The sequence below is a fragment of the Piliocolobus tephrosceles genome, chromosome 18 (genome assembly GCF_002776525.5).
Source record: "Piliocolobus tephrosceles isolate RC106 chromosome 18, ASM277652v3, whole genome shotgun sequence".
Taxonomy (NCBI): domain Eukaryota; kingdom Metazoa; phylum Chordata; class Mammalia; order Primates; family Cercopithecidae; genus Piliocolobus; species Piliocolobus tephrosceles.
In genome coordinates, this window is record NC_045451.1 from 1,156,199 (window position 1) to 1,179,174 (window position 22,976).

Sequence of the window (22,976 nt, forward strand, 5' to 3'; positions counted from 1 at the left end):
ACGGTTCGTTCACACATGCTCAGGCTGGCCGCACTAGCGTCCTCTCTGACACGGTTTGTTCACACATGCTCAGGCTGGCCACACTAACGTCCTCTCTAACAAACATGCTGGTGGTAGTCCCGGAACAGCTGGCTGGGAACTTTGTATCGCATGAATAGAGTGGAGTTCGGTGTGAAAATGATTTGTAAAACCATGATGTAAAGTTCTCTTTAACAAGGGTTTTGGTAAAGTATGAAGCTGAATCCGAAGTGGTATAAATTAGACTTTAAATTGGACTTACATTAAAATCTTCAGGGTCAACACTGGACTATGAAATAAAGGTAGCTGTTAATCATGCTATAATGAACCCCTGAGACTAAAAATCTGATCTGGAATTTGAAACTCTTGCTTTTTAAACAGCGTATCTTTAATCCGAAAGCTCCGTTTGCTCTGTCAAAGTCAGGTAAAGGAGCCCGCTGTTGCCCAGGTAATCCCTGGTGGTCACTCCCGGAAGGTGCCTGTGTGTGCATTGAGGCCTGATTTGATTGGGGTTAAATTTCAGTTAAATAAAGTTAATGCACGACTTTTTAAAATGTGGCTTGCCAAAGCTATTTATTTTGCACAGAAATTAATGCCTTGTCATCAAATGAAGTTAAGGCCCGGCACCCCCAACCCCGATTCTATTGGAAATCACTGTTGTGACAGGCAAGGGAGGGGTGGACTCCGAGGCGAGTTATGTGCGTCCATATCCAGGGCTTCCTGAACACTTTCAACTTAGTTCTAGAGCTCCAGGAAGCCCAGGCGAAATGGTTTATTTAACCTCGCAGCACTTTGCCGGGAGCTCCGAGGCTCCCTGTCCCTGGAGGCGGGTAAGACTGGAGGAGACGGCCGTCTGTCCTGGGCCGTTTCTGCCGAGACCCGAAGAGGCCGCGGGTCCGGCCATTGTTCCGTCCTGGCTGCATTTGACTCGCTTGGACTCCGGGACCCACACTGCCCTGCAGAGGCACAGAGGCCTGTGTGGACTTAGCAGCTGTATCTGTTGTTGCTTCCCCCCTCCAAGAGTACTTACTTAAAAATAAAGGGCCATGGTGCAAAAAGGAAAGCAGTGATGCAGTAGAAAGTAAAAGCCAATTAACTTTTTGTACTGTGTGTTGTTAAAAATGACTGTGTGTTACCTATTCCCATTTGCAGGTAGAATCTACTCAGCGGAGATAGAAAATCATCTTCTAAGGTGATCTGTGATGCACAGCAGTGATTTTGTCTCACAGGTAAATACAAATTTAAAGTAAGCGCAAGGATGGCTGAAATAATCTCGAAAGGGAGAGAATGTTTCTTCTACTTTTGGAGTTGTGGCGGGCTTGGGTCTTTCTTCAGAAGACCCACGCTGATTACAGCACTGTGATCTATTCTCATTGGAAAGGGCTATTTTACAGTTGAAATAGTTGCTTTATTTACAATACATAGGTTCTGTTATAAAAGACAGCAGGCGCAGTTTGAGGGAAAATGTCACAATTGGGCGAGGAACCATCATGCAACCTTAAAAAAACCGAAGACGCTGAAATATTTTAAAGCCATATGGTAGGCTAACTTCTTGGCGCACTTATTCAGAAATCAATTTCATTTTAAAGCAGAAAAGCCTCATTAAGTGAATATATTAACTTCTCCTTTCCCCACATGTTCCCACCCCATAAGGTAATATTAACTGAAGATTCGGAGTGAAGGAAAACTGGGTCTGTGAGCCGAGGTGGGGATTTTCCTGGGCAGAAATCTGTAGACCTGAGGTGTAGCCGAAATCCTCACAATCATGGACCTTCCTCCTCACTTCAAAATGGGGGTAACCGAGCCTGGTCCATCTATTCTAAAGGATGTTACGTCAGATGAACTAAAGGTAGCCAAAGAGTTTTCGAAACTCTAAAGCACTAGACAGACACAAGAGGTTGCCCCTTTGGTTTCCTTTTCTTTTCGACTCTGTGTGGGAAATTCAGTATTTTCACTGATTAATTGTCCTCAGTAAGACGCACAACCATTTTTTTTTAAAGAAGATTAATGTGTCGCTGTAGCGTCTGGAATCAAAGTGCTATTTGAAAATCTGACCCATCATAACAGTCAGATGCTCGCAGAAAAAGATAACAATGAAAATAATGACAATAATGACAACAATGAATGTTAAACATGGAAATAGGCACATTACCATTATTGCTTAGCATTAGCTGTTGTTAAAGAAAGGAGGACTGAAAAAAAAGGCATTTCTTTCCATTCAAAATACAGACCTGAGCATTGAACTAGAATCAGAAGAAAATACCACTGAAAATGGAATAAATGGCTTCAGTTTACCCAGGGTATTTCTAAACAGTAATGCAAAGATGTAATAGAAATAATTTAGACATATGGATAAGAACCTTCAAATCAATAGCACTAGCAGTGCCACATAGCATATGCTGATGCAATCAAACAGAATTGAATTTCATACAAATGTTGGCAAATCTATATCCGATTATCACAGCAAAACTTCATTTTCATTGATTTATAATGTATTATTATTGTTTCCACCAAACTGCCATAGACAGCCATTCAGCAGCTGCGAAGTGCCTTAAGGGTAAATACAGGGGCTCGGTGATGGGGTGGGATGTAGACATTTAAGAGGCCAATAACTCACGGGGCGGCAGGTGCGACGTCCCAGTGGCTCCCTCCTTCCTCCTTTTAATCGCATTAGATCATTCTTTGAGAGTTTTGATGACATGGGGGCGTACTTGTTTGATATTCATGCATGAATCAGGTCAAAAGAAAGGAAATGTTTTGTAGCATACACACATTTAGCAAGGACGAGGCTGAACAGGTCTGTTAGACACAAGCATGTCTCTGTGCCTATATCCAGTCTGTGTCCAAATCAATAATCCATATCTATATCTACATCTATCACCTCCACGCCTCTCTCTGCCTCTGCCTCTGTACCTATCTGTCTCTATACCTATCTGTGTCATGTGAAGACACTGTTTAGGCTGGTATTATTTTTAGGAGCCCTAACTCCTCCGTGGCCCACTCCTTGCTAAGATTTGCAGTCTGTGTGTCTCACACACCTTTCTTTTAGATGTCTCAGTTGACTGTTCTGTTCTATTGGAATTCCCAGTTGACTATTCTATTCTATTGGAATGAGAGATTTTTCTTCCCAGCTTCTGCTTCCCTGGACATCCGTGACCACAGGACACTGTTTCTGGCATCGTCTCTGCAGCATGGTTCTGCTCTTTTGAACAGGGATTCTATGAACAGTGATTCTCCTTGTGAACTTTTTTAAGAAACAGAAATGGAATTAATAACAATGAGTTAGGCTATTATGTTAAGGTTTTAGCTCGTGGCTGTACAAAATAAAGCAGAAATCTGTGTATCATTTGTATTCTTTCTTTGTGTCTGTCAGGTTGACATGTCACCTTCCTTCCCTGTGTCTCCCTCCTGTTGTTGTCAGCCGGCGTCGCCTGTATGTACATATCGTGTGTGGAGTCACGTGTGTGGCCTTCTTTGTGTCTGGCTGCTTTTGTGCTACATGTTTTAGAGAGTCAGCTTTGTGGTCATGCATGTCACTGCTTGTTCCTTTTTATTGCTGAGTCTTTTTTTTTGTTTTGAGACAGAGTCTCGCTCTGTCACCCAGGGTGGAATGCAGCGCTGCGATCTTGGCTCATTACAGGTTCCACCTCCTGGGCTCAAGCCATCCTCCCGCCTCAGCCTCCTGAGTAGCTGGGACCACAGGTGTGCACCACTACACCTGGCTAATTTTAATGCTTTTTGTAGGGATATGGTTTTGCCATGTTGCCCAGACTGGTTTCCAACCCTGGATCTCAAGCGATCCACCTGCCTTGGCCCCACAAAGCACTGGGATTACAGGCGTGAGCCATGGCGCCTGGCTGCTCAGTCATTTCTGATTCTTTTTCCATTTCTCCTGCGGCTTCCTTTTTCTGAGGTATGGGGGCTGAGGTCTAGTTTAAAGGATGAAGGGGTTATAGGATAAACAAAGGAGTTTTAGAAGCAACAAAATCCCACACTGCCACTATTTGCTAAAGTGACGGTGACCATCATGTGACTGACCTTGGTCCCCCCCCGACGTCTCCACTCCCTCCTCTCTCTCATGATCTTTCTACCCCACTGCTCTGTGCGTTCTCAGCGTACCCCAAGGCCTCTCTGACCCCTTTCTTTCTGCCTTTGGCCTCCACTCTGCCCCAGCCCAGAAGCCCTGGCATGCTCTGTGGCTGCTCCTCTTGGGCCCTGGGTGTGAGCTACTCTCTGGTGGAAATCGCATCCTCCGTGTAGGGACGATGGACTCACTTCACGACACAGAACTCAAGACACCATCTCCATGGCGTCTTTCCCCTGTGCCTCTGAGATCTGCATTCTGTTCCCAGAGAGACCCGACTGAATGCCGTGTTTACGGGTTAATTGTTGACTTCTCTGCCGCCCTTTGCTAGGCCCCACGTTCCTGCAGGGCGGGGAGTGCCTGCTCGTGTTTCAATGTCCAGGTACCCAGAGAGCGGCCTGGAGTGGGCAGGTGGACACCCACGGCTTGTGGCTGCATGGGGTGGCCGGTCCTTGGACTGTTTTTCTTGGGTGCTCCTCAAGAACATTGTGAAGTTACTTTGTCCACGTTTTAACATCGTGAAACTTTACACATTTCTAAATTGACATCTAAGTTTTTTCCACCGTGTTTAAATAGTTGCAAAGATGTAATTCCCATTATATTGAGACACATATTGATCTTTTAAAGTTAAACTTCTACAATACCTTTAAAATCTATCTTATGGAATCTAAATACTATAGTAATTTGATACATGCTAGCTATTGTCCACTGAAACATACATATACAGGCTCCTCTTGACAGCTGGAAGGTTAATATTGTCTTTTTCTTTTAAACATGTATTTCTGTTTCTCTCCGCAATAGAAATGCACCCCAATGCTATGTAGATAATATGTTTGAAGTTTCTTGTCCATTATCTTACACTTCTCTGCCACAAAAATTTGCGTGTAGCTACAATGAAAATAATAGTAAAAGTTTTATGTCCTTAAGGCTCTATTTTTTTTGGTATTAATATAATTATCATTAGTGCATACCTAATAAAAAAAGATTGTAAAATTTGATCAATAATTATTAATAATCTTAATAATTATTAAACATGATCAGAAGTATGTTTATTAATGGGATGGATACAGCTTTTCCCTCCTACTTAGTCATATATTTGTGGGTAAATATTCCTCATTGCTAGAATGGGATAGTGTTTATCTGCAAACCTACTCCTGTTTTCTGTGTTTGTAGATGTAAATACCGAGAAATATAAGTGAATAGAAATGGGAGGAACTTCATTGTATAAACAGCACTCAACGCTTTGGTCTCCTTCTGAGTTACACGCCAATGTTCACGCGGTGGTCTTTCACCAAAAGGATTTCTGATGATCGATCAGCCCAGGGCTCAGGTAGGTGCTCCCTCCACCTTGCTGGATGCAAAGATTCAGAAACCGTCCGTCTTGTAAAAGCTCGTTGTCACGAGCCCCAGTGGCGCTCAGGTCTGTGGATCTGGTGGCACTGTCGCCATTTTCCCGCTGCTACCTGAAGCTCGCTGTCACCCAGAGCCAGCGTGTGTGAGACTCAGAGGGGCAGGTGGGGGGGGTTCACTGTCACCCAGAGCCAGTGTGTGTGAGACTCAGGGGGGGGGGGGGGGGGGGGTTCACTGTCACCCAGAGCCAGCGTGTGCGAAGCTTGGAGGGGAGGGTGGGGGGGTTCACTGTCACAGGCACATTCTCAAGCCAACCGGTGTGAGGCAGGAGCAGAGGGGACACTGAGGACCTGGGTGCTGATCACCCCAAGGCCATCCGTGGCACAAACCCTTTGAGAGCTGTGGGCTTTCCTCTGCTGTCCTCTCACTGAAGGGCCCCAGCTTGTCTCACTCCCAAAGACGTGCTTTGTTCGGGAGCTTCATCAGTGGGGTCCTTCACTACTTGCCATCCGTCAAGCACCTTCGCTATGCTGACGGGTGACTCTGCTGTGCAGAAACCCCTTCCCTAAAGTGACCCAACCGTGAATGAATGAGAAACCCACAGAACACGGAATCTTGTGAAGATCTTTGCCAGTCAAAAAAAGTGGCTGGAGGTAACCACCTTTACACATCCTGTAATTCTACCGGCCCATTCATTCATTCATTCTTTCCTCATCTGTTTATTCCTCAGGCAAGAGATGAGTGGGGTGAGGTCAAGGCTGGGGATGTTTATTCCGGAAACATTCATCAACAACTCCCATGGGTCAGGCATGCAGCCGTGGGCAAGAATGACAAAGAAAACATGGTTCTTATCCCTAAAGAGTTCGAAGTCTAGAGGCAGGTGGGTGCAAATGTCTGTAACCGCAGCTTTGTGTCACTGGCAAGACAGCGACAGGTGTGGAGTTCTCAGCGCCGCTGGGATGGAAAGGGAGGCTGGATGGCGTTTCCTGCCAAAGACGCTCTCCTGGATGAGCCCTGAAGACCACAAAAGGCACGGGCTAAGGGCGGAGGCTGGAAGTGAAAGGGGGCGCCCACAGACCACAGGTGGCCGCTGTGGTTTGGTTTAGATGAGACGCCAAGTTCAAGGCAGGGGGTGGCCCAGACGAGCCTGGGAGGTCACAATGCCAAGTCTGCACCACGTGGAAGGGCTTGGAGCTCAACCCGAGGGCAGTGAAGAGTGTGAAGGAGTGGTCCGATCAGACGTGTGACTGACTTTTTGTGTCTATGAACAGGCTAGATTGACATGGTACATGGCGTTGAGTCAGAGGATTCCTGATGACATAATGGAAGGTAGCGGGAGCTGCGGGTGATGGGGGGAGAGGAAAATTAGAGGGAGTCGGAACTGGCAGGGCGCCATCATCAGATGGTTTGGGGAGAGACATTAGGGACAGGGAATTACCCGAATGTCTTCAAATATTTAGCTTGGGCAAGTCCTTCCAAGAGATCTATAGGCAACACGTGACGATGATGTCTGCTAGGGATGCCTTACGGTTCCTGTGCCCGGTGGGCATGAAGGTGGAGGTGTTGGAGCCTGCTCTGAAGATGGATGTGAACGTGGTCAGCCACCGGGTGGTACTGACGCTGCTGGAATGAATGGCATCACTGAAGGAAGCAGCAAGGAGAGAACCGGGCTGAGGCTTAAATTCAAGGGATTTCTGGCTCGAGAGTGAGTGGAGAGACAGTGAGACCCTCAGCATCTGCTCTGGGAGGTTGGGAAGATGAGGATGGCGAGACTTCCTGGGAGACAGAGTCCCGAGAACTGTGGGTGGAGGAATAGGACTGGGAGGGCTCTAGGGTTGGAGGCTCGTGCACGGTTAAGGGACACGAGGGGGCAGAAAGATTCTGACTCAGACTCCCCCACTTTGTGGTTTCCAGTTGTTTTAAGACAGCAGTGCTCACACATGTTTCTGTGCTGAGGACGCAGGGAGCAGGGACTCCTCCATCAGGCAGGGAGGGGTGACGGATGGGCATGGCCTCAGCGGGCAGACAGATCTCTGTGGCTGCTTGGGGGCCGTGGTGTGACGGGGAGTGGACAAGACATGGGATTCTTGGGATGTGGAGCCTGAAGGCGTTGAGGGCTGTTCCTCAGGCAAGAGATGAGTGGGGTGAGGTCAAGGCTGAGGATGCAGAGCTGAGAGTCAACAGAATCATCGAGGAGTGTCTGATGTGCTGAGAACCTTTAACATCCACGAATGAGTGAGTGGTTAAATTTACATTTTTCTGCAGAAAAAAACTTTTTGAATCCACCGACCCTAACTGATGACCCTCCGCTTTCCCATTTGTGTGTGTGTGCACGTGTGTGCGTGTTTGCGTGTGTGTATATGTGCATGCTCGTGCGTGTGTGTGAGTATATGTGTGAATGTGTGCATGTCTGTGTGTGAGTGTGCACGTGTGAGCGTGTGCATGTGTGGGTGTGCGCATGAGTGTGTATGCACACGTGTGTGTTTGCCCGTGTGTGTGACAGATCATCCCAAGAATCCCATGTCTTGTCCACTCCCCGTCACACCACAGTCCCCAAGCAGCCACAGAGATCTGGGACCCTTTTTATGACTTCAGTTCATACACGTGTTCTCTATTAACTCCACTTAGCCCATTTTTTGAGAAGTTTGCAATAAAGAAAGTGGTCGGTGAAAGAGCTACAATTTAACCAGCATCATTCATTAACCAGGATCATTTATTAACCAGGCAGAATCCATAGTAGGTTTCAACTCTCATAATTAAACTAAATCGACTCAAGAATTCCTTTGTCTACATTTGGCCTGGTTTCCTGGGTATCTCTTATTCCTGTGAGGCAGAAACCAGACGGTAACTCGATGATGTATTATTTTGGAAATGCATTTTTGTTATGGGCATCAGAGTCACCGCTCAAATCAGCAACAGTTTTTTATCGAGCAGGCATAGTTTAGACCGCATGGCATCATGTATGTGGTTTTAGAAAACACAGGTTCAAGCTCTCTCTTCTCTGGATCGAGGTTACAGTCTAATAAATGAACCTTAGTTTAGAAATGACTTGATAGACATCTGGCCAGATGAATGCACCTGGGATCCTCTCGCTGGGAGGAAGGCTAACTGGGGGGGGCGGGGGGGGGGGGGGGGGGGGATGGTGCAGGAATGTAACACCCCTTCCTAGTTCCTGTCAACTCCTCCACCATCCTGGAGTTATGGGATTTTACTTCTTCTCGGTGAGTGCTTTTGAGGTTTAAAGGGTTTTGTTTAGGTGACTGGTTGGAGGTGACTGGTTGGAGCACAGCGGAAGAGTCATTGCTCTATCACGCGTGATAAGAGGAAAAAGGGATGCGTGGCTCAGTTCTAGCTCCGTTTTGCTCTCATCACCTACAATGCAAGCGTCAAGCTATTGTGTTAGATAGAAAATGCCTGTTCCTTGACGGGGTTCAGATGATGCCTCTACTTTGTACAACTGCTGGTTGCATGAAGTTAATCCTAATCAGGTCAACAAACAATGGTTTCTTTGGGATTTGGAAGCAGTTTTAAAGTTTGTAATGACAGTGTCATTGATTAACAGGTCTAGAAGGGGGTGACTGCCTTATCCCGGAAGATGTACAAAAGGCCATATTTTGAGATTGGATTTGGATCTTATCCCCATCTTTATTTTCACTCACATGGAGTTGCAGTGAATGAGGAGCTTGATTTGAAGTGAGCAGACCTTGACGCTCCTTGACTCAATCTTGGACAAATTACTTAATTTTCACATGGTGTTGATACACCTGCCTATGTCTAGGACAAACCAAGAAACACTGTACACTTGTTCATAGAAGCCCGAACTGTTGGGGATCATGATAGATACTCCACTGAGGTTACATTTTCCAGTGAATTAAATCCTGCTTCCTCAAGGGCGAATCTTAAAATTAAAAAGAATCTTTAAAGACATATTAAGAGGGATTGCTCGAGCCCAGGAGTTTAAGATCAGCCTGGCATCATCGCGAAAAACCTCTACCAAAACCAAAACCAAACAAAAAACACCAAGCCCCAAAATTAGCCAGGTGTGGTGGTGCATGCCTGTGGTCCCAGCTACTCTGGAGGTTGATGTGGGAGGATCACCTGAGCCCTGGGAGGTCCAGGCTGCAGTGAGCTGAGATGGTGCCGCTACACTCCAGCCTGGGAGACAGAGTGAGATGCTGTCTCAAAAAAAAGAAAAGAAAAGATGAAAAGAAATACTGTGTTGTACATTGCTGATGAGGGTTTCCTGAGATACACTGCAAGTTTTCTTCTTTCCTGAAGTGGAGACGATGAAGATGAGGGGGTGTTTTCGAGATGACTGTGCAGGTTCCCCTGAGTGCGTGCCAGCTGCAGAGGACCAGCCTCTTCTCTGGAGCCGGACGTCCCATACACTTCTGTCCTGTGAGCCCCCAGACCTCTGACCACCAACCACCCTGCTGGTTTTAACTCACGGTGGGTTGGGGGCCGGCGAGCCAAGGACTGTAAAGAGGTATGTGTCAACATGGAGGCGCTGGGGGACGGCTGGGGAGCCACAGGGTCCACCCTCACTCTCAGCCTGCCGTGGCTGCCTGCCAGCCCCCTGCCCTGTCTTGCCCTCCTGCACTCACAGGACTGGGCGTGGGTGCTTCCTATCTTGTATGATTCTATAACTCCATAATTTAATTAAATAGCATCCATACTGATGAAATATGAGTAAGGGAATAGGGGCATTTTTACTTCTATGAGAACTTAGTTGAAAGTTTAGAAAAGACTAAAAAAATAAGTTGCTAAAAATACTTACTGTTCCATCAGGTTTGGTGAGGCAGCAGTGAAAGGTCTGAAAAATGATGCAAGTATAAATGGACTCTGCTGTCTTGTTTCTTTGAAAGTGTTTTAAAAATCTTTGTCCACTTTAAGATAAACCAAAAATGAGAATCATAAGAAATGCATTTTGACTGTGGTTTGTGCAAATGGTGGCATTACTATTACCCACTTTACAGAGAAGGCTTGGGCCGTATACCAGAAGGCTGGTGAATGTATGTACACGTGAATGTTTAAGATGAAAACAAACTAAAGTTAATAGAAACGAAAATGATGTCTATGTATCATTTATCCATCGATTTATCATCTATTGACTATTTATTAACTATCAAATATCTATCCATCCATCTATCATCTATCTACCTGTCTGTTATCTTCCTGTCTAGCTATCATCTACCTATCAATCCATTATCTATAAACTATTTATCTACCATCTAGCTACCTATCTTCTATCTATCTATCTATCTATCTATCTATCTATCTATCTATCTATCTATATCTGTCTATCTATCTCTGTCTGTCTGTCTGTCAATCATCTCTCCATCTATCATCTATCCATCCATTTGTCATCTATCCATCCATCCATCAGTCATCTACCTGCAATGTGTCTATTGATCTGTCATCTGTCATGTATCTATCATCTGTCCAGAATGACCTCATACTTTCGCCCCATGCTCTGTCGACTGGCCAGCCTGCCCGGAATCTGTCTGCTCTGATTCATCTCCTACAGACTGTGCTTGCACAGCAAATGGCAGAAGGAAAGGCCAAGAGTTTTGAGTTCAAGTGGACCTGGGTTCAAGTGTTGACTTTCCCACCGACCTAGCACTTTTATGATTTGGGGCCAGTTGCTGCGGCTCTTCAAGCCTTTGTTCCCTTATCTAGATAATGAAGATAGTAATTCCTATTCTGTTGAGTTTGATGAGATGTAGAATTTTAATAGTGTGTTTGGCTCATAGGTGCTCCATAGACCAGGTGGTGACGATTACTCAAGTCACCTTGGAGACATGCTCTGTGGCTGAGGTGGCCTCACCCTGGCTGCCTCTGAGGCTCAGGACAGGTGTGGGGCCGCAGTGGTGCTACCTGCTGAGTGGGGGTTAGGGTGTGAGGGGCCGTGCTGCTGCAGGGTACTGGGATGTGCTGCGGCCATGGCTGGACCAGGACAGGGTGAACGCTGAGCGCCCTATGCATGCGTCCCCGCCCCACCCCCCGTCATGTGGGTGAGAGTGAGGAGCCAGGATTTGCATCTCTGTGATACAGAAGAGGTAGAGAAGAGCACCACACACACATTGGGAAAGGAAAGGGCTCGGCCAGCCCTGCAGCTCCATGGCTCCGCTGTGCCGAGTGCTTGGCGCCCACCTAATGCTTCCATGCACCATCCCTCTGAAGAATCTGGCATCCCTGTAAGGCCAGGAATATCGTCCCACTTGGCAAACGAGGAAACAGAGACTCAGAGACGTGGAGGATTTGCATTTGCCCTGGAATTCCTCCAGAGCGGATGGTTGCAGGCTTGCCGAGGACGTCTCACTGAGCCCTGCTGGCCACGAGGCACACAGGCCAAGAGCGGCTGCCCAGGAGGCTGGCGCCACAGAGCCCAGCCCCACTGCCTCGCAACGGCTGATCCCTACAGCCATGTGGAGGCTGAGACAGGTGGGGTGGCCTTGAAGACCGCATGGCTGGATGGTCTGGGTGCCACACCTGAGCTGTACATTCAAGCTCAGAGATTCTGCAGTCCCAGGTGCATGGCTCTGAGCCTGTGGCAAAGCCAAGGGAGATTATTCTGCAATGGCCTTGAGAGGGCCTGAAGGTCACTGGAAGGTCACTGCATCTTCCACACACTCTTCATGTCTTCCCTCAAGGCCCCACCGTTTTGTCCTCAAGGTGCACCTTTAGCTCTGATGTGCGTGGGAACACCAAGGTCCACACAGTGCTGTGAGGACGCTGCTCTCACACAGCTCATCTGAAGCCAGCCTCTCCCTGCCAAGTCCTGCCTCTTGTTTTCGTACAGTCAGAATAGATGTGTAATGAATAACGACTCATTTTCAACACAGAGCCTTGGAACAGACCAATTTTGCACGTTGTGGTTCTGTGCTTGCACTCTTAAACAGAATGTGTTGGGTTTTGGCAGCGAGTCTGCAGAGATCACTAATATTCTGCACATATCAGTTTAGAAATTTTCGATGAATGAGGGGAAATGCGGATGCGAAGCTGTGAGGTCACCTGGGTTTGTAATTGCCTGCTCGCTGCCTTGCGGTGATAACACTCAAGAAACGGTTCCAAGACGAGGCTGTCAGGAGCAAACGGAACACAGAACGGATGCAGGTGGTTACCTGGAGCTGCTGCACTGACGCGCAGAGAGACCTGCAGAGGCGCAGCGGGGAGCTTGGCACAGACAGGAAGCCGCGGGGAGGGCACAGACTGCACCGACCTCAGGCAAAGGAACCACAGGCGGCTGGGCCACTCGTGCAGGGAGGAGGCACGCGCAGTTGTGTGCGTGCCGCATCTGCAGGAGCCTGGACCATGCTGGGGTTTGGCTTGGAATGGCTTTTGGAGTCTGTGCCCTCCACCAGGGGCCTGTGCCAGTGAGGGGTGGCCCTGGCAAGGGGACTGGACGCCTGTGAGCATCACTGGTCAAATGCGAGGGAGGACGCAGCAGCAGCCTGCAGCCCCAGAACAGGGAAGCCAGGTGGAAAATGGGCAGCGATGGTGCTTCCAAGGCAGCTGCTCTTACGGGAGCCCGGCTTTCCTCCCGCCATGGAGTTTGGGGAAACATGAAGCAGGAAAACAGCGGCTTTCTGTGAATTGAAAAATGATGTCCTTTGGCGAGCTGGCTGGCTTACACGGAGTGGAGGCCTGAGCTCCACAGCGGCTGGCTCCTGCAAGCCACACCTGGCGGGGATGTCCAGAGACCAGCAGGAGGGGGGCCTGCACCCCTCCCAGCTGGAGAAGAATGAGCGTGGCGCAGGCAGCACAGGGCTGGCATTTGCCGTGATCCTTGGGGCCCAGCTCCAGAAGAATAAAGAGAATAAACCTTTCTGACTTCTTGCCATTATTCTCTGGTGGAGGCCGTTTTAAAGTTTTACCCTCGGGCCGGCTCTTTGTGGAGCTGGGATGTGAACGTGGCTGGCGGGATGTCAGGTTCCCGACCTTCACAGGTGGGGAAATCTTTGGGAGTCTGGCAAGGCTTATCCACCCCTCCCAGAAGAATTTAAAAATGCACAAAATAAAATACACAGAACTACCAGGGAATCAGATTGAAATACAATTAGTATGATAATTTAAAAAGTTGACAGAACAACACATACACTTTTAATGGATGCATTATGTGACCACACCCAGCCGTGAGTCTTGCGGCCACCAAACTGGAAGCCGTGGCACAGACATCTCAGGTGGGAGGGAGAGACCTGTGACTTCCTTCTGCTGAGGGCGCAGGTCCTGTAACTACTGCAGTACATTGCCTGCTTTTGTCATCGAAGACATTCGAAATCTCAGTTTGAGGTCGGTGAAAATGAAGATGAATTTTTTCCCCATCTGTGGCTTTTGGGTCATCTGGGAAGAAGATGCCAAAATGAAATTAGGCACTGAAAGCTTTCCTGATGGGGGTCCCTGTGAGCAGGGGTGGGAGTGGGGGTTGCCCAGCCACGGTGAAGGTCAAGGGTGGAGAGCAGACTGTGGGGAGGAGCACTGAGGAGGAGCCTTTGGCTGAGCGGAACCCTGGAGCAGAGACACCTGACCCCAGAGTGCACGCTGGGCACACAGCCCAGCTCACAGCCCACAGTGCCAGCAGAAGCTGGAGCAGCCCGCGGGAGTGTTTCCCGGGTGCCCTCGGCTGGGTCAGAGCCTCCTTGACCCCTGCTCCCGGGAGGGAGGGCTGAGTGCACGCTTTGCAGTCACGCACCGGCCCATGACGGAACCCTCAGTTTAGATTCAGTTCCAGACTCCTCGTGTAGGGAAAGGTGGAGTTTGCACACGTGTGGGCCCTGGAAGACCCAGGAACAGCTGTGGCTGCTGGGCAGGTGAGGCAGGCATCACGGATGGTGCAGAAGGGAAGCTCCTGGCCCAGCCACATGTGCACAGACACGCATTTCCATGGCCCCAGAGTGGAAGGAAGTGCTTGGCAGGGGATCTGGAGAGTCGGATGAGAGGGGTGTGGAACAGTGGGGCTGCCTTGAGGCCTGGCCTGGTCCCCACATGCACTGTGCCCTTGGCGCTGGGCAACTGCTCTCGGCCAGGATAAATCCCATCTTCTTTTCCTTCTTCCACGTTATCAAATCCTTGTCTGTTTTGTGCTGAGATGTTACTGGTCAATCTGGTGGCTCAGGAGCCAAGTCCATGGAGATTTTTGAATTTTAATGCATAGTTCCCTGAGCTGTGATTTTGGAATCGTCAGTGAAAGAATTTCAGAAACCACAGGAGCCCTCATAGAGTCCCACGGGCTCTGTGCGTGGCTGGGCTTCCCTCCGAGCTGTGTCTTGCTCTGAGTCACTCTGGTCACCGCTCTGCTGGGAGGGTGGTGGGCCTGGTTCTTGGGAGGGCAGAGGCAGCCATGGGAGTAGGTGCAGGGCCTCAGAACAGGAGAGCCTCTCCCGTACAGCCCTGCACTCTCACCCTTCACGTGGAAATGACTTTGGACAGAGGGCAGCAATAGCTGTGTCCATCACTGGTTGAAAAACCCCAAATCTTGAAGATTTGTATGTGTTGGAAGACTTGTTTTTGGCTGTGTGGCTGTCTATTATGATTGCAGGGTTGTTTTGAAAACATGTTTTTACTGATTTTTGTTATAAACGTGTGTTTGAGCAAATATCCGTCTTCGTTTCAGCAGTCAAATAGTGGTTACAAATGAAGCTGCTCTTCACACCAGTTCCAAGGACCAACTGGGCACTAAGAGGGCCTGGGGCAGGGGCTGGAGGCCTGGGGTGGGAGCTGGAGATTCTGGGTGGGAGCAAGAGGTCCTGGGGTGGGAGCAGGAGGCCTGGGGTGGGAGCTGGGGACCTGGGATAGGAGTTGAAGGCCTGGGACAGGAGCTGGAGGCCTGGAGCTGGAGCTGGAGGTCCTGGGGTGGGAACTGGAGGCCCTGGGATAGGAGCTGGAGGGCCTGGGGCTGGAGCTAGAGGCCTGGGGTGGGAACTGGAGGCCTGGGGCTGCAGCTGGAGGGCCTGGGGCTGGAAATGGAGGCCTGGGGTGGATCTGGAGGCCCCAGGATAGGAGCTGGAGGGCCTGGGGCTGTGGCCTGGGGTGGGGGTCAGGCAGTGCTCCCCAGGTAGTGCTCTCCATTTTGGCTGGTGGCCTGTAAATATTTTATGCCCTGATTTGCTGATTTCATGGTGTGTATTTCATTGAGCTGTGGCTTGTTTTCCAACGTCATGCTTTGGTTTCTAGAAATAATGATGTTCTAATTTGCAAACATGTAAAAGGAACCATCATTTTTCAAAATCTAGGAGAGTCAGATGAGAGGGGTGTGGAACAGTGAGGCTGCCTTGAGGCCTGCCTTGAGGCCTTGTCCATGGGGTAGGTAGACACCCTCATATCCGAGAATTCCAGAACATTCACACACATCGCCAAGAGGCTTGGCCTGGAATTCTCGGATATGAGGGTGTCTACCTACCCCATGGACAAGCTGCTCGGGAAAGCAATGCCAGTGCATTAATTGAGCGGTGAGTGCAGTGAGTTGACACTATGTTTTATAGATACCTAACTGAAAACGTATTAATTGAGATTTTGTGTAGTTTGAGGGATGGAAACAAAGATCAGGCTCCTCCAGCTAATAAAAAATGTAGCAATGCAGCACATATCCATGGTAAAGATGTCACAGTGAGCATCTAAAATTGATTTAGGGCTGGGCACGGCGGCTCAAGCCTATAATCCCAGCACTTTGGGAGGCAGAGGTGGGCAGATCACCTGATGTTGGGAGTTCGAGGCCAGTCTAACCAACATGTAGAAACCTTGTCTCTACTAAAAAATAAATACAAAAAAATTTAGCAGGGCGTGGTGGCACAGGCCTGTAATCCCAGCTACTCAGGAGGCTGAGGTGGGAGGATTGCTTGACCCAGGAGGTTGAGGCTGCAGTGAGCCGAGATTGTGTCACTGCACTCTAGCCTGGGTGACGGGGTAAGACTCTGACTCAAGAAAAAGTTTTACTTAGCTCATTGTATATAGGCTTATATTATGACACGTTCCAAAGACGCATTCGAGGTTGTGGGTCAGAGCACAAGACATTGAAAGAATAAATAGAAATATCAGCACAAGGGGAAGCAGAGTCAGGAAAGATGAGATGGAAACGTGTTGTTCCCAGAGGGACACACGCAGCCCACGGGCGCTGTGAAGACCCGAGGCAGGCAGGACCGTGCGCTTCCTGGCAGTCAACAAAAATGACATCCAGCTTCTTTCAAGATTTACAGCTGACTTGTGAATTATCAGTATGACCAGATAAGTATTGAATTGTCTTTATTATTTATACTAGTGAATAATGTTGGATCCATATTTCTAACATTTCTATAAGTAACATCACATTATCCACTTGAATAACAAAATATCAGTTGCTCAGTGACACTGTGTTGATGCTGGAGGAAAAAGTATCTCATTCTTCACAGAGAGAATGTTGTACGTTTCTTGTTCAGTGTGTGCTTTTGGTCCAATCTAAGGTAGCTAGGCAACAAAACCTGCTTTGTAGAGCTTACTTCTGGTGGGCACTCCACCCTGCAGCCCAGGGGCACCGCCCCACCCGGTTCAGGATGGGACGACCTGTTCGGAGTGCGAAGGTCCCACGATTCCGTCCTTCTCTGTCCTCAGGACTGTAAAATTGGCTTTATTTGGCATTTTCTCAAAATGGAGGTGGAAAAACATGCTGAGACTATGCTTAGATCACAAGTGCTGTTACTATTACCTGCCTGTTTCTTGTTGAATGTGTGTTATTCAGGAAGGCAGACTACCTAAGAATATAAATCTTATTTTTCTCGTTAAGAATCTGTGATTTGGAAGAAGTCAAACAATATATTCTATTTTTTAGCTTTTCAGCCCAAATGTAATCATGAAATCAAGGTGTCCACTGCATGAAAAGTGAACTAAGAAATGGCACACTTTTTTTTGAGACGGAGTCTCACTCTGTCGCCCAGGCTGGAGTGCAGTGTTGCGATCTTGGCTCACTGCAAGCTCCGCCTCCCCGGTTCAGGTGATTCTCCTGCCTCAGGCTCCTGAGTAGCTGAGACTGCAGGTGCCCGCCACCACACCTGGCTAATTTTTTGTATTTTTAGTACAGACGGGGTTTCACCGTGTTAACCAGGATTGTCTCGATCTCCTGACCTCGTGATCCGCCCGCCTTGGCCTGCCAAAGTGCTGGGATTACAGGCGTGAGCCACAGCGCCCGGCTGAAATGGCACACGTTTTTAAGATCTTTACAGCACTCTACATTTCTTTTTGCTGAAGAAACTAAATGTATTTAAGGTATGTTTTTAAGAGTTTTAATATTTAAATATGAAGAATAGAAAATCTTTTACCTGAAGGTGCAGCGTCTTAAATACTGCTCTTTGTTGACATTCGATTGGAAGCAGGGAGCCGTCATTAGGAACCATATATTTTTAGGAAATCTTGCACTTTTAAGCAAATCATTTTCTCAGGCTGCATGTGTTATGTTGGAATTATAAGTATGTCTAAATTAAGATATAAATCTCCAACACAGGAGCCATCTTTTCATTATATCTCATAGAAGACTGTGCACATTGTTGCTACTCAATTAACTAATAATAATAATACTAACAATAATGTAGCAATAGTCAACTTCCATTTGGTCACACATCCTGCATATACAGTCATTGTGAAAGCATATCATCTCTTAGATTATGTGTTGTGCTCAGATAAAATGTGTCATCATCACGAAATTAGAGTTAATGGCAGGAAGGGGACCTCTTTGATCAGCCCCTCCAAGGCCCTCTGCACACCTCTTAAGTGTACCTCATTATGAATTCATTTTAAGCTTCACTGAGTCCCAGAAATTAATTTGACATAAATTTCATCGTAAGACTCTGGAAACTTTAATTTCAAAGGTAATGCTAAAGTAGGATTTTCTCCCCGTGTTCAACACAAATACTTTAGACAGATATCAAAGGGCAGGTTGAGTGTACCAGCCTCAACATTTTCTTCCAAAATGACTCTCATTTAGTAAACATTTAATTTTGCATTTATCTCTCACCTGTATTTCTAAAGCATTTTCTGATATCTGGTCTCCTTGATCTCAGCAGGATCATGATGTGAAACAGTGCCTTGTCTGCTGGGGCCAGCACAGGAACGGAAACGTGGAAACGCGAGTCTCCGGCTATCCGGCTTCAGCAGGCCCCGTGTTCTTCCCTTCAGTGAACATGCACTTATACGTGCGACTCCTTCCCTCTCCAGGTCACACTCACACTCCTTTTAACTTGAGAGCTTCTGTTTTCACCCCTGGGATATTCCGGGTTCTTATGCAACCCCTTTTTCTTTCTATTTGCTGTTTGGATTCTTACGGATGCCTTCTTTTTCCTCATCCGTATTTTTTATCCTCATTCTTTTTTTTTTTTTTTTTTCTGAGACAGGGTCTCACTTTGTCGCCCAGGCTGGAGTGCAGCGGTGTGAACATGGCTCACTGCAGCCTCAACCAGGCAGGCTCAAGTGAGCCTCCCGCCTCAGCCCCCTGAGTAGCTGGGACCACAGGTGTGTGCCACCATGCCTGTCGAATTTCCTCATTCTTCATATTTTTATATTTGAGACAGTCTTGTTCTGTCACCCAGGCTGGAGTGCAGTGGTATATCTCGGCTCACTGCAACCTCCACCTCTGGGTTCAAGAGATTCTTCTGCCTCAGCCTCCCGAGTAGCTGGGAATATGGATGTGTGCACCACCATGACCAGCTAATTTTTGTGGTTTTAGTAGAGATGAGTCTTCGCCATGCTGGCCAGGCTGTTCTTGAACTCCTGACCTCAGGTGATCCTCCCGTCTTGGCCTCCCAAAGTGCTGGGATTACAGGCGTGAGCCACCGTGCCCAGCCTCCCTCCCACTTTTTTTTTGAGACAGGATGTCATTTTGTCTCCCAGGCTGGAGTGCAGTGGCACAATCTCGGCTCACTGAAACCTCTGACTCCCAGGTTCAAGTGATTCTCCTGCCTCAGCCTCCCCAGTAGCTGAGATTACAGGTGCGTGCCACCACGCCTGGCTAGTTTTTTGTATTTTTAGTAGAGACAGGGTTTCACCTTGTTGACCAGGCTGGTCTTGAGCTCCTGACCTCAAGTGATCCACCCGCCTCGGCTTCCCAAAGTGCTGGGATTACAGGCATGAGCCACCGTGCTCAGCACTTTTTTTTTTTGCCTTTTTCTGATACCTTCTGGAAGGTACTTTGACCCAACTCTTCCTCACTATTCCTCCTTCTATTCTTTTATAATTCTTGGATGTGTCTACAGTATGTGGAACAGGTGGGCAGGAGTTTCCAAGAGAGAAAACCTCCGTGCGGGGCAGAGCTTTGGGCAAGGGATTCTTGCGGGAGAAGAGCAGGCAGCACCTGGAGAGACAGAGCTCTTCTTCTGGGGCTTGGAGGGTCTTGAACGTGAGCCGACAGGTTTTAGACTTTTTTACTTGCAAAACTTTAAAAACACACAAATATGCATAAAGAAAAAACATGACAATAATAAAAAAAATTCTACAATTGGAGGTAACTGTTACCTTTTTTTTTTTTTTCCTTTCTAGACAGGGTCTTTCTCTGTCACCCAGGCTGGAGTGCAGTGACACAATCATAGCTCACTGTAAGCTCGAACTCCTGGGCTCAAGCCATCCTCCTGCCTCAGCCTCCCCTGTAGCTGGGACCACAGGCATGTACCACCACACTCAGCTAATTAAAAAAAATTGTACAGACCCATGGTGTCACTATGTTGCCCAGGCTCACCTCAAACACCTGAACTCAAGCAATCCTCCTGAACTCAAGCAATCCTCCTGTGTCGGCCTCCCAAAGTGCTGGGATTACAGGCGTGAGCCCCCTTCCCGGCCAACTGCTAACATGACGTATTTAACATGACTTGACGTATTTTGTTTGCTTTTCTTCCCTTTTGCATACAACACTCATACTTTCAAAGACCAAAAAAAGTTCCTATCATATGGTACTTTTTGTTTCTTAATTTTTTTTTTAAACTAAAGACCTCTTTTTTTCAGTACACGCACATTTTTAATATAGCCCCAACCAAATTCAATGGCCTGGTTATCTGTTCATATCTCTCTTATGGCTTTACAATCTGATCTAAGGATATTAATATATGAAATGGACAAAGACAATAGCCTTTCTTTGGTAATACATATAAATATTTTCTCCAAAGAATGATCTTTTAACTTTGTTTTTTTGTTTTTGTTTGTTTGATTTTTGCTGTGATGCAGAAAATTGTAAGTTTCATGTGCACTGTTTCTGGCCCTGGCATTGTGCTCGGAAAGGCCTTCTGCAGCCTAAGTCCATAAAGGGACATGGCAAGTTCTAAGCAGGTGGATGAAATAAATGGGGCGGCGCCTCGCCTGATCCTCCAGGTGAAATGTCCAGGTCTAGCTCGGCTGGTGGTGCACAGGAGAGTGGCGGTGCTCCACGGAAGAGAAAAGTGGAGTAAGAAGGTGGGACCCTCGTGGGGAGAGGGAGGGTGATGAGGCCGGGCAGTGGCCTGGAGGAGCAGCCAGAGCCGCTGATGGGGTGAGGTTTGGGGTGACCCTGCTGAGTTCAGGCAGAACTCTGGGAGGACAGTGTCCAGCAGCCGGTGGGAAGCACAGGCCTGGGGTGGGGAGGCAGAGCCAGACGTTTCTTGAGTGGGGGCTCCCGGAACACAGGCATTGCTGCAGGGCTGGTGCAGGCCTCCCGGGCCTCAGAACACCTCTTTCCCACAATGGCTGTAGATTCTCACTGAATTTGAAGAAAAGTGACTTCTACTCAAATGTAAGAGATGCAAATTCTTAGAAAGTGGTTTAAGAATGATTTTTTAAAAAACCACTAAACACCAAATATATTACCTACATTTTAGATCTGTTTTCATCTTCTGAGTTGCATTGTATCAGAAAGCATTAATAAAATTGTTGTCTTATAAAATGCAACTAAGTGGTGTTAAGGTAGTGGAACATTTGTGCATGTTACCAAAATGTCTTTCTATTACTTACATTAGTTACATTAGTATAGAGAGGGTCTTTGAAACTCATCAAATATCATAAAAGTTCCACAGTCTGTAGACAAGATTCAGTAATATGACAGGAATTAAGGGAAATGTTAAATTTTGTATTTGTTTGTTTGTTTGAGCCGGAGTCTGATTTTGTCACCCAGGCTGGAGTGTAGTGATGAGATCTGCAGCCTCTACTGGGCTCCAGCATCCTCCTGTCAGCCCACCAAGTAGCTGGAACTATGGCATCCACCACCACACCTGGCTAATGTTTGTATTTTTAATGGAGATGGGGTTTCACCATGTTACCCAGGCTGATCTCAAACTCCTGAGCTCAAGTCATTTGCCCGCCCTGGCCTCCCAAAGGGCTCGGATTACAGGTGTAAGTCATAGTACCTGGCCCCAGAAATGTTAGAGATTTAAAAACAGATTAGAATTTGTATTACTGTTTTTTGGATTCCATGTGACCTGAATGGATAATTGTAGACCAACTGCAAATCTACTCATCAAACATTTTATTGTCACCCCAGATAGAATTACCCTGAAAGGACACATCAGGTGCTAACAAAATGCATAGATGGAAAAAGAATCCTCCTTTAAATAGAGTACCCTCCTGGTTCTCCTATTTTGTGTCATTAAGCACAATTTGTGATACTTGGAATATAAGCATGGGGTGTCCTTGAGCTGCAGGAGGGAGAGAGGTTAGCATCATGAAATGATGGCACGAAGCGAGAGCCATTACAGATGGAGAAGGAGGGTGGGTAATTGGGTCCAGCCCCCAGGGTTAAGTACTGCATTCTTCCAGAGTATATTTTTAGTGTTTTACTTAGCCTAGTTTCAAAATTCCTCTAGATGATGAGGCTTCTCTCTTTTCTCCTGGAAGACAATTAAACAGACGAACAGCTTTTGCTCAAAGAAAGGTTCCTGGTATTTGGTGTCAACTGTGGTGTCTAATTTTGTCTCGTGTGTTATCGATGTGTGGTGATGGCATGCAAGCCTACTTATTTGGTTCCTTGCCTGGTTATTACCCACTGATCTATTCATGTTTCCTCTCTTAAGTTTTTTTTTTTTTTTTTTTTTTAGCCAAAATGACATAAATATAAATCTCTCTTTATTTTTAGTTTTTCTTACCCAGATTTGTTCTCAAATGGGTTGAAAATCTCCAGATATTGTTGAAAAAGATATTGGAGCAGGGGAGATGCCCCTTCCCTTCCTCGTGGCAGCGGGAGCTGGTGATGCCTTGGAGGGTTGGGCCTCCTGGCCCCCCAGGCCTCACTCCCGGAGCTTCCTCGCCTCATGGCCCTGTGGCCCCAGCATAGAGCGTGGCATTCTCAATTATTCCTACTCGGGTTTTGTTGTGCACACGAGGCTCTTCTGGTTCCTGGCTGGTTTCTCGGGGTTTTGTTCTGCACTTCACGGCTCTACCAGCCCCTCCCTTGTGGCCTTTCCGCCCCCACCACACCCGGGACCCTGGCCAGCTGCTTCCCGCCGGGGACAGGTGGAGGAGTAGGCTCGGGGATGAGCTTGGGGGTGCCTGTCACACTGAGGACGTTTCTCATCTCCATTGTCTTTCCCTGGGTGTAATTTGTATGGAC